Raw genomic sequence first — 16,648 nt, 5'->3', positions numbered from 1 at the left:
AACACACACACAACCGAGATCACACTACAATGCACAACACACAGCACATGTGCGGTCACATCGCACACTAAATGTTCATGAAGCAGAAAGCCATTCACAGAACACACAACATACTGAACCACAAACACGACACGCTACATTGAAGACAGAAAGCATGCAACACCCAAAGACACAGTGCACCAACGGACAACCCACAGCCACCCACAACCACACCAATCGCACGGCACAGCACAGAGAAATACACACAGAACATACACCACAAATAACAAAGACCCGAAGCCGCAAACATCACGTATGCAACACTCACAACACAGAGGAAACACCACACACAGGAAACACACACACAACCACACGAACACCACCACACGCACAAAACCAACAGATCACAGACATCACAGCAGAGAAACACACAATAACACGGCGCACAAAATGTAACCCAACATAGAATAAACACACAATCATGCAACAAACACCAGAAAACACGCCCTACGTGTAACAAAAGACAAACAACACACCGCACACACAACACAAACCCCAGCAAACGCAAAACAGGTCACAAAGAATGGCACACAGAACACACACCAGCATCACACACACAACGCACACATTAAAAGAAACACATCAAAACATTAGCACAAGGCACACAACAAAACAAATTGCGGAACAACACTTCACACAACACAAAGACACGTCACACACAAAAGAACCATCGCAACTCGTAACACACAGCAACCAGCATTAACAAGACAACACACACAGAAAGCCGCAACTACTACCTGCCACACACAAACCACACAAAGAAGCACCCACAGACACACAAAGACACATAGAACACACACGACCACTTACAACGCACATGGCACCGCAAATGAAAGAATACACAGCACACACATCACAGTGGCATAAAAGCACACAATTCATGGCAAGACCACAGTTCACCAAGTACGCACAGCACACACAATGCGGTGCAGGACGCAAGCAAAACCACACGAAGACAGCACATCTCGCATCACACACAGAGCTCAAACACAGACACACACAAACTCACACACACACACACACACAGACACGAACTCTCAAACACAGCCAAACACAAATCACACACAACACATACAGAACCATACATAAAACACATAAACCACAAAAAACACACAAAGCACACATTTCACACACGACACACCACAACGCATAGCACACATTTCACACACGACACACCACATGCACAATCACGCACAGACACCCCACGCACGTGTCCACACAGGACGGCACTACGCAGAGCACGCTCACGGAACACCCGTAAAGTAACAAAACGACAGTCACAGGACACACAGCAGACGCACACCGCAACGCGCATAAATGCTCACAAAACACACAAACCCCGTTTGAGAGAGTATGCACAGCACACACGATGAGACACACTAAACAAGCCCAACCACACACAGGACCGCACATCGCACATCATCACGCACATAACAACCACAAACAAACCGACTCAAACGCAACCACGCACAAATCACAGTCACTCACGCAAAACACAAGCAACACACATAACACCAAGGCAAAACACACACAACCGACAAAGAACACACATAGCACACATTTTATGCATTCCACGCAACACACACAACCATGCAGACACACCACACATAACCTCACAACGGAGAGCACAACGCAGAACACACACGCAACACAGAAACGCACAACACAGCAGTCCCAAGACTCACACCACATACCTCAAGGCCCAAAACTGCTCACAAAACACATGAAAAACTTTGCACAGGTACATACGGCACACACCATGAGACACACTAAACAAGCACAAGTGCGCAGTCGACATGTCTCACCTCATGCACGTAACTCAAACAGCCGAACACACACACTCACACACACACACAACCTCTCTACCACCACCGCACACAAATCACAGTCACACACACAAAACACCCACAGCACATACGAAACCACACACAACTGCCAGGAACACACACAACATCCATACAACCAACTACACATAACACGCACAACCACAAACATACAAGATAGAGCACACTCAGGCCCACACACTGTCAGGACAACACACTACACACAACACACACACAATAAGCGCACACACACAGCACACACACCACACAATGCTCAAATCACACACAATGCTCAAAATACCCAGACCACACAACACCTTCCCCATACGTAACACACAGGAATGCATGTAGACTGCAATCACACAACCCAGAACACAGTACATAACACAACACACAACACAGAGAAAGACACATCCCACACCGAACATGACAAAGGTGGCCACGCACCAGACACAGAACACAACCACCAACAGGATTCTCATCGAAAAGGCAAAAATATGCAAAACACCAGGATCCACTCAATGCACACAACACACGACTCATAACCACACATACCACACATAGCACGCCCCAGATAAAAACACAGAGAACAATGCAGCCAACAAGCAGCACAGAACCCATACCACGCACATTACATACACAGCACACACAACACGCAGAAAACAGACAAGACGCACAGATCACAGGCAACACAACGCGAAACGCACAAGAACACGCAGCACACAACATAGCACATCAGAGAAGCACACACAAACACCACAAATCACTACCATATACCAACAACGCAAGCAGCACCCCCCACACACAACAAACCCAACAAACACAACACAGATCAAACACGCACAACACACCGAAGAAAAACACATAACACCCCACCCACACTGCAACACATAAAGCAGAGACAAAATGACACACAGCACACCGTGCACAAGAATATACAACACAACAGACAGCACAAAGGACACACAAGACAAACAGTACGACACACACAGAACACACAAAACAGACGGCCACGCACAACACACACGGAAAGCGCCAGCACAACACATACAAGCACACACACACAAAATACCCACAACATGCAAACCCAGAGTACACGTAAAACCTCTCTACGCACAAAGAGCACATCACACTAAACAACACACTGCAAGCACAAGGGTCACAGAACTGCACACAATGCACTTGAACCACAGTTCTCAGAGTACACACAGCACACACATTGAGGCACACTGACCAAGGACGACCACACACAGTACACACATCTCACATTACGCTCATTGCTCAAACGGCCAAACACACGCGCACAGCCTCTCAAAGAGGACCACACACTGATCAGTCACACGTGCAAAACACACAACACATACAAAAAACCACATGCAACACACACACAAACTAAAACACAAAAACAACACCGAATTTACGCAAAACGCATTTCACACACTGCACGCATCACACAAAACACGGAAAGTGTAGAGCACACAGAGCCTCAACGACCGCACAATGCGAAACACAAAACACATACACAAAGCGTATCAGACAGCACACGCAAAACTCACAGGACACACAACATACACAATACGAACAGAGAAGCACCCGCACAACACACACACAACCGAGATCACACTACAATGCACAACACACAGCACATGTGCGGTCACATCGCACACTAAATGTTCATGAAGCAGAAAGCCATTCACAGAACACACAACATACTGAACCACAAACACGACACGCTACATTGAAGACAGAAAGCATGCAACACCCAAAGACACAGTGCACCAACGGACAACCCACAGCCACCCACAACCACACCAATCGCACGGCACAGCACAGAGAAATACACACAGAACATACACCACAAATAACAAAGACCCGAAGCCGCAAACATCACGTATGCAACACTCACAACACAGAGGAAACACCACACACAGGAAACACACACACAACCACACGAACACCACCACACGCACAAAACCAACAGATCACAGACATCACAGCAGAGAAACACACAATAACACGGCGCACAAAATGTAACCCAACATAGAATAAACACACAATCATGCAACGAACACCAGAAAACACGCCCTACGTGTAACAAAAGACAAACAACACACCGCACACACAACACAAACCCCAGCAAACGCAAAACAGGTCACAAAGAATGGCACACAGAACACACACCAGCATCACACACACAACGCACACATTAAAAGAAACACATCAAAACATTAGCACAAGGCACACAACAAAACAAATTGCGGAACAACACTTCACACAACACAAAGACACGTCACACACAAAAGAACCATCGCAACTCGTAACACACAGCAACCAGCATTAACAAGACAACACACACAGAAAGCCGCAACTACTACCTGCCACACACAAACCACACAAAGAAGCACCCACAGACACACAAAGACACATAGAACACACACGACCACTTGCAACGCACATGGCACCGCAAATGAAAGAATACACAGCACACACATCACAGTGACATAAAAGCACACAATTCATGGCAAGACCACAGTTCACCAAGTACGCACAGCACACACAATGCGGTGCAGGACGCAAGCAAAACCACACGAAGACAGCACATCTCGCATCACACACAGAGCTCAAACACAGACACACACAAACTCACACACACACACACACACAGACACGAACTCTCAAACACAGCCAAACACAAATCACACACAACACATACAGAACCATACATAAAACACATAAACCACAAAAAACACACAAAGCACACATTTCACACACGACACACCACAACGCATAGCACACATTTCACACACGACACACCACATGCACAATCACGCACAGACACCCCACGCACGTGTCCACACAGGACGGCACTACGCAGAGCACGCTCACGGAACACCCGTAAAGTAACAAAACGACAGTCACAGGACACACAGCAGACGCACACCGCAACGCGCATAAATGCTCACAAAACACACAAACCCCGTTTGAGAGAGTATGCACAGCACACACGATGAGACACACTAAACAAGCCCAACCACACACAGGACCGCACATCGCACATCATCACGCACATAACAACCACAAACAAACCGACTCAAACGCAACCACGCACAAATCACAGTCACTCACGCAAAACACAAGCAACACACATAACACCAAGGCAAAACACACACAACCGACAAAGAACACACATAGCACACATTTTATGCATTCCACGCAACACACACAACCATGCAGACACACCACACATAACCTCACAACGGAGAGCACAACGCAGAACACACACGCAACACAGAAACGCACAACACAGCAGTCCCAAGACTCACACCACATACCTCAAGGCCCAAAACTGCTCACAAAACACATGAAAAACTTTGCACAGGTACATACGGCACACACCATGAGACACACTAAACAAGCACAAGTGCGCAGTCGACATGTCTCACCTCATGCACGTAACTCAAACAGCCGAACACACACACTCACACACACACACAACCTCTCTACCACCACCGCACACAAATCACAGTCACACACACAAAACACCCACAGCACATACGAAACCACACACAACTGCCAGGAACACACACGACATACATACAACCAACTACACATAACACGCACAACCACAAACATACAAGATAGAGCACACTCAGGCCCACACACTGTCAGGACAACACACTACACACAACACACACACAATAAGCGCACACACACAGCACACACACCACACAATGCTCAAATCACACACAATGCTCAAAATACCCAGACCACACAACACCTTCCCCATACGTAACACACAGGAATGCATGTAGACTGCAATCACACAACCCAGAACACAGTACATAACACAACACACAACACAGAGAAAGACACATCCCACACCGAACATGACAAAGGTGGCCACGCACCAGACACAAAACACAACCACCAACAGGATTCTCATCGAAAAGGCAAAAATATGCAAAACACCAGGATCCACTCAATGCACACAACACACGACTCATAACCACACATACCACACATAGCACGGCCCAGATAAAAACACAGAGAACAATGCAGCCAACAAGCAGCACAGAACCCATACCACGCACATTACATACACAGCACACACAACACGCAGAAAACAAACAAGACGCACAGATCACAGGCAACACAACGCGAAACGCACAAGAACACGCAGCACACAACATAGCACATCAGAGAAGCACACACAAACACCACAAATCACTACCATATACCAACAACGCAAGCAGCACCCCCCACACACAACAAACCCAACAAACACAACACAGATCAAACACGCACAACACACCGAAGAAAAACACATAACACCCCACCCACACTGCAACACATAAAGCAGAGACAAAATGACACACAGCACACCGTGCACAAGAATATACAACACAACAGACAGCACAAAGGACACACAAGACAAACAGTACGACACACACAGAACACACAAAACAGACGGCCACGCACAACACACACGGAAAGCGCCAGCACAACACATACAAGCACACACACACAAAATACCCACAACATGCAAACCCAGAGTACACGTAAAACCTCTCTACGCACAAAGAGCACATCACACTAAACAACACACTGCAAGCACAAGGGTCACAGAACTGCACACAATGCACTTGAACCACAGTTCTCAGAGTACACACAGCACACACATTGAGGCACACTGACCAAGGACGACCACACACAGTACACACATCTCACATTACGCTCATTGCTCAAACGGCCAAACACACGCGCACAGCCTCTCAAAGAGGACCACACACTGATCAGTCACACGTGCAAAACACACAACACATACAAAAAACCACATGCAACACACACACAAACTAAAACACAAAAACAACACCGAATTTACGCAAAACGCATTTCACACACTGCACGCATCACACAAAACACGGAAAGTGTAGAGCACACAGAGCCTCAACGACCGCACAATGCGAAACACAAAACACATACACAAAGCGTATCAGACAGCACACGCAAAACTCACAGGACACACAACATACACAATACGAACAGAGAAGCACCCGCACAACACACACACAACCGAGATCACACTACAATGCACAACACACAGCACATGTGCGGTCACATCGCACACTAAATGTTCATGAAGCAGAAAGCCATTCACAGAACACACAACATACTGAACCACAAACACGACACGCTACATTGAAGACAGAAAGCATGCAACACCCAAAGACACAGTGCACCAACGGACAACCCACAGCCACCCACAACCACACCAATCGCACGGCACAGCACAGAGAAATACACACAGAACATGCACCACAAATAACAAAGACCCGAAGCCGCAAACATCACGTATGCAACACTCACAACACAGAGGAAACACCACACACAGGAAACACACACACAACCACACGAACACCACCACACGCACAAAACCAACAGATCACAGACATCACAGCAGAGAAACACACAATAACACGGCGCACAAAATGTAACCCAACATAGAATAAACACACAATCATGCAACGAACACCAGAAAACACGCCCTACGTGTAACAAAAGACAAACAACACACCGCACACACAACACAAACCCCAGCAAACGCAAAACAGGTCACAAAGAATGGCACACAGAACACACACCAGCATCACACACACAACGCACACATTAAAAGAAACACATCAAAACATTAGCACAAGGCACACCACAAAACAAATTGCGGAACAACACTTCACACAACACAAAGACACGTCACACACAAAAGAACCATCGCAACTCGTAACACACAGCAACCAGCATTAACAAGACAACACACACAGAAAGCCGCAACTACTACCTGCCACACACAAACCACACAAAGAAGCACCCACAGACACACAAAGACACATAGAACACACACGACCACTTGCAACGCACATGGCACCGCAAATGAAAGAATACACAGCACACACATCACAGTGGCATAAAAGCACACAATTCATGGCAAGACCACAGTTCACCAAGTACGCACAGCACACACAATGCGGTGCAGGACGCAAGCAAAACCACACGAAGACAGCACATCTCGCATCACACACAGAGCTCAAACACAGACACACACAAACTCACACACACACACACACACAGACACGAACTCTCAAACACAGCCAAACACAAATCACACACAACACATACAGAACCATACATAAAACACATAAACCACAAAAAACACACAAAGCACACATTTCACACACGACACACCACAACGCATAGCACACATTTCACACACGACACACCACATGCACAATCACGCACAGACACCCCACGCACGTGTCCACACAGGACGGCACTACGCAGAGCACGCTCACGGAACACCCGTAAAGTAACAAAACGACAGTCACAGGACACACAGCAGACGCACACCGCAACGCGCATAAATGCTCACAAAACACACAAACCCCGTTTGAGAGAGTATGCACAGCACACACGATGAGACACACTAAACAAGCCCAACCACACACAGGACCGCACATCGCACATCATCACGCACATAACAACCACAAACAAACCGACTCAAACGCAACCACGCACAAATCACAGTCACTCACGCAAAACACAAGCAACACACATAACACCAAGGCAAAACACACACAACCGACAAAGAACACACATAGCACACATTTTATGCATTCCACGCAACACACACAACCATGCAGACACACCACACATAACCTCACAACGGAGAGCACAACGCAGAACACACACGCAACACAGAAACGCACAACACAGCAGTCCCAAGACTCACACCACATACCTCAAGGCCCAAAACTGCTCACAAAACACATGAAAAACTTTGCACAGGTACATACGGCACACACCATGAGACACACTAAACAAGCACAAGTGCGCAGTCGACATGTCTCACCTCATGCACGTAACTCAAACAGCCGAACACACACACTCACACACACACACAACCTCTCTACCACCACCGCACACAAATCACAGTCACACACACAAAACACCCACAGCACATACGAAACCACACACAACTGCCAGGAACACACACAACATCCATACAACCAACTACACATAACACGCACAACCACAAACATACAAGATAGAGCACACTCAGGCCCACACACTGTCAGGACAACACACTACACACAACACACACACAATAAGCGCACACACACAGCACACACACCACACAATGCTCAAATCACACACAATGCTCAAAATACCCAGACCACACAACACCTTCCCCATACGTAACACACAGGAATGCATGTAGACTGCAATCACACAACCCAGAACACAGTACATAACACAACACACAACACAGAGAAAGACACATCCCACACCGAACATGACAAAGGTGGCCACGCACCAGACACAAAACACAACCACCAACAGGATTCTCATCGAAAAGGCAAAAATATGCAAAACACCAGGATCCACTCAATGCACACAACACACGACTCATAACCACACATACCACACATAGCACGGCCCAGATAAAAACACAGAGAACAATGCAGCCAACAAGCAGCACAGAACCCATACCACGCACATTACATACACAGCACACACAACACGCAGAAAACAAACAAGACGCACAGATCACAGGCAACACAACGCGAAACGCACAAGAACACGCAGCACACAACATAGCACATCAGAGAAGCACACACAAACACCACAAATCACTACCATATACCAACAACGCAAGCAGCACCCCCCACACACAACAAACCCAACAAACACAACACAGATCAAACACGCACAACACACCGAAGAAAAACACATAACACCCCACCCACACTGCAACACATAAAGCAGAGACAAAATGACACACAGCACACCGTGCACAAGAATATACAACACAACAGACAGCACAAAGGACACACAAGACAAACAGTACGACACACACAGAACACACAAAACAGACGGCCACGCACAACACACACGGAAAGCGCCAGCACAACACATACAAGCACACACACACAAAATACCCACAACATGCAAACCCAGAGTACACGTAAAACCTCTCTACGCACAAAGAGCACATCACACTAAACAACACACTGCAAGCACAAGGGTCACAGAACTGCACACAATGCACTTGAACCACAGTTCTCAGAGTACACACAGCACACACATTGAGGCACACTGACCAAGGACGACCACACACAGTACACACATCTCACATTACGCTCATTGCTCAAACGGCCAAACACACGCGCACAGCCTCTCAAAGAGGACCACACACTGATCAGTCACACGTGCAAAACACACAACACATACAAAAAACCACATGCAACACACACACAAACTAAAACACAAAAACAACACCGAATTTACGCAAAACGCATTTCACACACTGCACGCATCACACAAAACACGGAAAGTGTAGAGCACACAGAGCCTCAACGACCGCACAATGCGAAACACAAAACACATACACAAAGCGTATCAGACAGCACACGCAAAACTCACAGGACACACAACATACACAATACGAACAGAGAAGCACCCGCACAACACACACACAACCGAGATCACACTACAATGCACAACACACAGCACATGTGCGGTCACATCGCACACTAAATGTTCATGAAGCAGAAAGCCATTCACAGAACACACAACATACTGAACCACAAACACGACACGCTACATTGAAGACAGAAAGCATGCAACACCCAAAGACACAGTGCACCAACGGACAACCCACAGCCACCCACAACCACACCAATCGCACGGCACAGCACAGAGAAATACACACAGAACATGCACCACAAATAACAAAGACCCGAAGCCGCAAACATCACGTATGCAACACTCACAACACAGAGGAAACACCACACACAGGAAACACACACACAACCACACGAACACCACCACACGCACAAAACCAACAGATCACAGACATCACAGCAGAGAAACACACAATAACACGGCGCACAAAATGTAACCCAACATAGAATAAACACACAATCATGCAACGAACACCAGAAAACACGCCCTACGTGTAACAAAAGACAAACAACACACCGCACACACAACACAAACGCCAGCAAACGCAAAACAGGTCACAAAGAATGGCACACAGAACACACACCAGCATCACACACACAACGCACACATTAAAAGAAACACATCAAAACATTAGCACAAGGCACACCACAAAACAAATTGCGGAACAACACTTCACACAACACAAAGACACGTCACACACAAAAGAACCATCGCAACTCGTAACACACAGCAACCAGCATTAACAAGACAACACACACAGAAAGCCGCAACTACTACCTGCCACACACAAACCACACAAAGAAGCACCCACAGACACACAAAGACACATAGAACACACACGACCACTTGCAACGCACATGGCACCGCAAATGAAAGAATACACAGCACACACATCACAGTGACATAAAAGCACACAATTCATGGCAAGACCACAGTTCACCAAGTACGCACAGCACACACAATGCGGTGCAGGACGCAAGCAAAACCACACGAAGACAGCACATCTCGCATCACACACAGAGCTCAAACACAGACACACACAAACTCACACACACACACACACACAGACACGAACTCTCAAACACAGCCAAACACAAATCACACACAACACATACAGAACCATACATAAAACACATAAACCACAAAAAACACACAAAGCACACATTTCACACACGACACACCACAACGCATAGCACACATTTCACACACGACACACCACATGCACAATCACGCACAGACACCCCACGCACGTGTCCACACAGGACGGCACTACGCAGAGCACGCTCACGGAACACCCGTAAAGTAACAAAACGACAGTCACAGGACACACAGCAGACGCACACCGCAACGCGCATAAATGCTCACAAAACACACAAACCCCGTTTGAGAGAGTATGCACAGCACACACGATGAGACACACTAAACAAGCCCAACCACACACAGGACCGCACATCGCACATCATCACGCACATAACAACCACAAACAAACCGACTCAAACGCAACCACGCACAAATCACAGTCACTCACGCAAAACACAAGCAACACACATAACACCAAGGCAAAACACACACAACCGACAAAGAACACACATAGCACACATTTTATGCATTCCACGCAACACACACAACCATGCAGACACACCACACATAACCTCACAACGGAGAGCACAACGCAGAACACACACGCAACACAGAAACGCACAACACAGCAGTCCCAAGACTCACACCACATACCTCAAGGCCCAAAACTGCTCACAAAACACATGAAAAACTTTGCACAGGTACATACGGCACACACCATGAGACACACTAAACAAGCACAAGTGCGCAGTCGACATGTCTCACCTCATGCACGTAACTCAAACAGCCGAACACACACACTCACACACACACACAACCTCTCTACCACCACCGCACACAAATCACAGTCACACACACAAAACACCCACAGCACATACGAAACCACACACAACTGCCAGGAACACACACAACATCCATACAACCAACTACACATAACACGCACAACCACAAACATACAAGATAGAGCACACTCAGGCCCACACACTGTCAGGACAACACACTACACACAACACACACACAATAAGCGCACACACACAGCACACACACCACACAATGCTCAAATCACACACAATGCTCAAAATACCCAGACCACACAACACCTTCCCCATACGTAACACACAGGAATGCATGTAGACTGCAATCACACAACCCAGAACACAGTACATAACACAACACACAACACAGAGAAAGACACATCCCACACCGAACATGACAAAGGTGGCCACGCACCAGACACAAAACACAACCACCAACAGGATTCTCATCGAAAAGGCAAAAATATGCAAAACACCAGGATCCACTCAATGCACACAACACACGACTCATAACCACACATACCACACATAGCACGGCCCAGATAAAAACACAGAGAACAATGCAGCCAACAAGCAGCACAGAACCCATACCACGCACATTACATACACAGCACACACAACACGCAGAAAACAAACAAGACGCACAGATCACAGGCAACACAACGCGAAACGCACAAGAACACGCAGCACACAACATAGCACATCAGAGAAGCACACACAAACACCACAAATCACTACCATATACCAACAACGCAAGCAGCACCCCCCACACACAACAAACCCAACAAACACAACACAGATCAAACACGCACAACACACCGAAGAAAAACACATAACACCCCACCCACACTGCAACACATAAAGCAGAGACAAAATGACACACAGCACACCGTGCACAAGAATATACAACACAACAGACAGCACAAAGGACACACAAGACAAACAGTACGACACACACAGAACACACAAAACAGACGGCCACGCACAACACACACGGAAAGCGCCAGCACAACACATACAAGCACACACACACAAAATACCCACAACATGCAAACCCAGAGTACACGTAAAACCTCTCTACGCACAAAGAGCACATCACACTAAACAACACACTGCAAGCACAAGGGTCACAGAACTGCACACAATGCACTTGAACCACAGTTCTCAGAGTACACACAGCACACACATTGAGGCACACTGACCAAGGACGACCACACACAGTACACACATCTCACATTACGCTCATTGCTCAAACGGCCAAACACACGCGCACAGCCTCTCAAAGAGGACCACACACTGATCAGTCACACGTGCAAAACACACAACACATACAAAAAACCACATGCAACACACACACAAACTAAAACACAAAAACAACACCGAATTTACGCAAAACGCATTTCACACACTGCACGCATCACACAAAACACGGAAAGTGTAGAGCACACAGAGCCTCAACGACCGCACAATGCGAAACACAAAACACATACACAAAGCGTATCAGACAGCACACGCAAAACTCACAGGACACACAACATACACAATACGGACAGAGAAGCACCCGCACAACACACACACAACCGAGATCACACTACAATGCACAACACACAGCACATGTGCGGTCACATCGCACACTAAATGTTCATGAAGCAGAAAGCCATTCACAGAACACACAACATACTGAACCACAAACACGACACGCTACATTGAAGACAGAAAGCATGCAACACCCAAAGACACAGTGCACCAACGGACAACCCACAGCCACCCACAACCACACCAATCGCACGGCACAGCACAGAGAAATACACACAGAACATGCACCACAAATAACAAAGACCCGAAGCCGCAAACATCACGTATGCAACACTCACAACACAGAGGAAACACCACACACAGGAAACACACACACAACCACACGAACACCACCACACGCACAAAACCAACAGATCACAGACATCACAGCAGAGAAACACACAATAACACGGCGCACAAAATGTAACCCAACATAGAATAAACACACAATCATGCAACGAACACCAGAAAACACGCCCTACGTGTAACAAAAGACAAACAACACACCGCACACACAACACAAACGCCAGCAAACGCAAAACAGGTCACAAAGAATGGCACACAGAACACACACCAGCATCACACACACAACGCACACATTAAAAGAAACACATCAAAACATTAGCACAAGGCACACAACAAAACAAATTGCGGAACAACACTTCACACAACACAAAGACACGTCACACACAAAAGAACCATCGCAACTCGTAACACACAGCAACCAGCATTAACAAGACAACACACACAGAAAGCCGCAACTACTACCTGCCACACACAAACCACACAAAGAAGCACCCACAGACACACAAAGACACATAGAACACACACGACCACTTGCAACGCACATGGCACCGCAAATGAAAGAATACACAGCACACACATCACAGTGACATAAAAGCACACAATTCATGGAAAGACCACAGTTCACCAAGTACGCACAGCACACACAATGCGGTGCAGGACGCAAGCAAAACCACACGAAGACAGCACATCTCGCATCACACACAGAGCTCAAACACAGACACACACAAACTCACACACACACACACACACAGACACGAACTCTCAAACACAGCCAAACACAAATCACACACAACACATACAGAACCATACATAAAACACATAAACCACAAAAAACACACAAAGCACACATTTCACACACGACACACCACAACGCATAGCACACATTTCACACACGACACACCACATGCACAATCACGCACAGACACCCCACGCACGTGTCCACACAGGACGGCACTACGCAGAGCACGCTCACGGAACACCCGTAAAGTAACAAAACGACAGTCACAGGACACACAGCAGACGCACACCGCAACGCGCATAAATGCTCACAAAACACACAAACCCCGTTTGAGAGAGTATGCACAGCACACACGATGAGACACACTAAACAAGCCCAACCACACACAGGACCGCACATCGCACATCATCACGCACATAACAACCACAAACAAACCGACTCAAACGCAACCACGCACAAATCACAGTCACTCACGCAAAACACAAGCAACACACATAACACCAAGGCAAAACACACACAACCGACAAAGAACACACATAGCACACATTTTATGCATTCCACGCAACACACACAACCATGCAGACACACCACACATAACCTCACAACGGAGAGCACAACGCAGAACACACACGCAACACAGAAACGCACAACACAGCAGTCCCAAGACTCACACCACATACCTCAAGGCCCAAAACTGCTCACAAAACACATGAAAAACTTTGCACAGGTACATACGGCACACACCATGAGACACACTAAACAAGCACAAGTGCGCAGTCGACATGTCTCACCTCATGCACGTAACTCAAACAGCCGAACACACACACTCACACACACACACAACCTCTCTACCACCACCGCACACAAATCACAGTCACACACACAAAACACCCACAGCACATACGAAACCACACACAACTGCCAGGAACACACACAACATCCATACAACCAACTACACATAACACGCACAACCACAAACATACAAGATAGAGCACACTCAGGCCCACACACTGTCAGGACAACACACTACACACAACACACACACAATAAGCGCACACACACAGCACACACACCACACAATGCTCAAATCACACACAATGCTCAAAATACCCAGACCACACAACACCTTCCCCATACGTAACACACAGGAATGCATGTAGACTGCAATCACACAACCCAGAACACAGTACATAACACAACACACAACACAGAGAAAGACACATCCCACACCGAACATGACAAAGGTGGCCACGCACCAGACACAAAACACAACCACCAACAGGATTCTCATCGAAAAGGCAAAAATATGCAAAACACCAGGATCCACTCAATGCACACAACACACGACTCATAACCACACATACCACACATAGCACGGCCCAGATAAAAACACAGAGAACAATGCAGCCAACAAGCAGCACAGAACCCATACCACGCACATTACATACACAGCACACACAACACGCAGAAAACAAACAAGACGCACAGATCACAGGCAACACAACGCGAAACGCACAAGAACACGCAGCACACAACATAGCACATCAGAGAAGCACACACAAACACCACAAATCACTACCATATACCAACAACGCAAGCAGCACCCCCCACACACAACAAACCCAACAAACACAACACAGATCAAACACGCACAACACACCGAAGAAAAACACATAACACCCCACCCACACTGCAACACATAAAGCAGAGACAAAATGACACACAGCACACCGTGCACAAGAATATACAAC

This window comes from Manis javanica, chromosome 3 (assembly GCF_040802235.1).
Source record: "Manis javanica isolate MJ-LG chromosome 3, MJ_LKY, whole genome shotgun sequence".
NCBI classification, from domain to species: domain Eukaryota; kingdom Metazoa; phylum Chordata; class Mammalia; order Pholidota; family Manidae; genus Manis; species Manis javanica.
The sequence above is the reverse complement of the archived record's forward strand: the minus strand, read 5'-3'. Positions refer to the sequence as shown.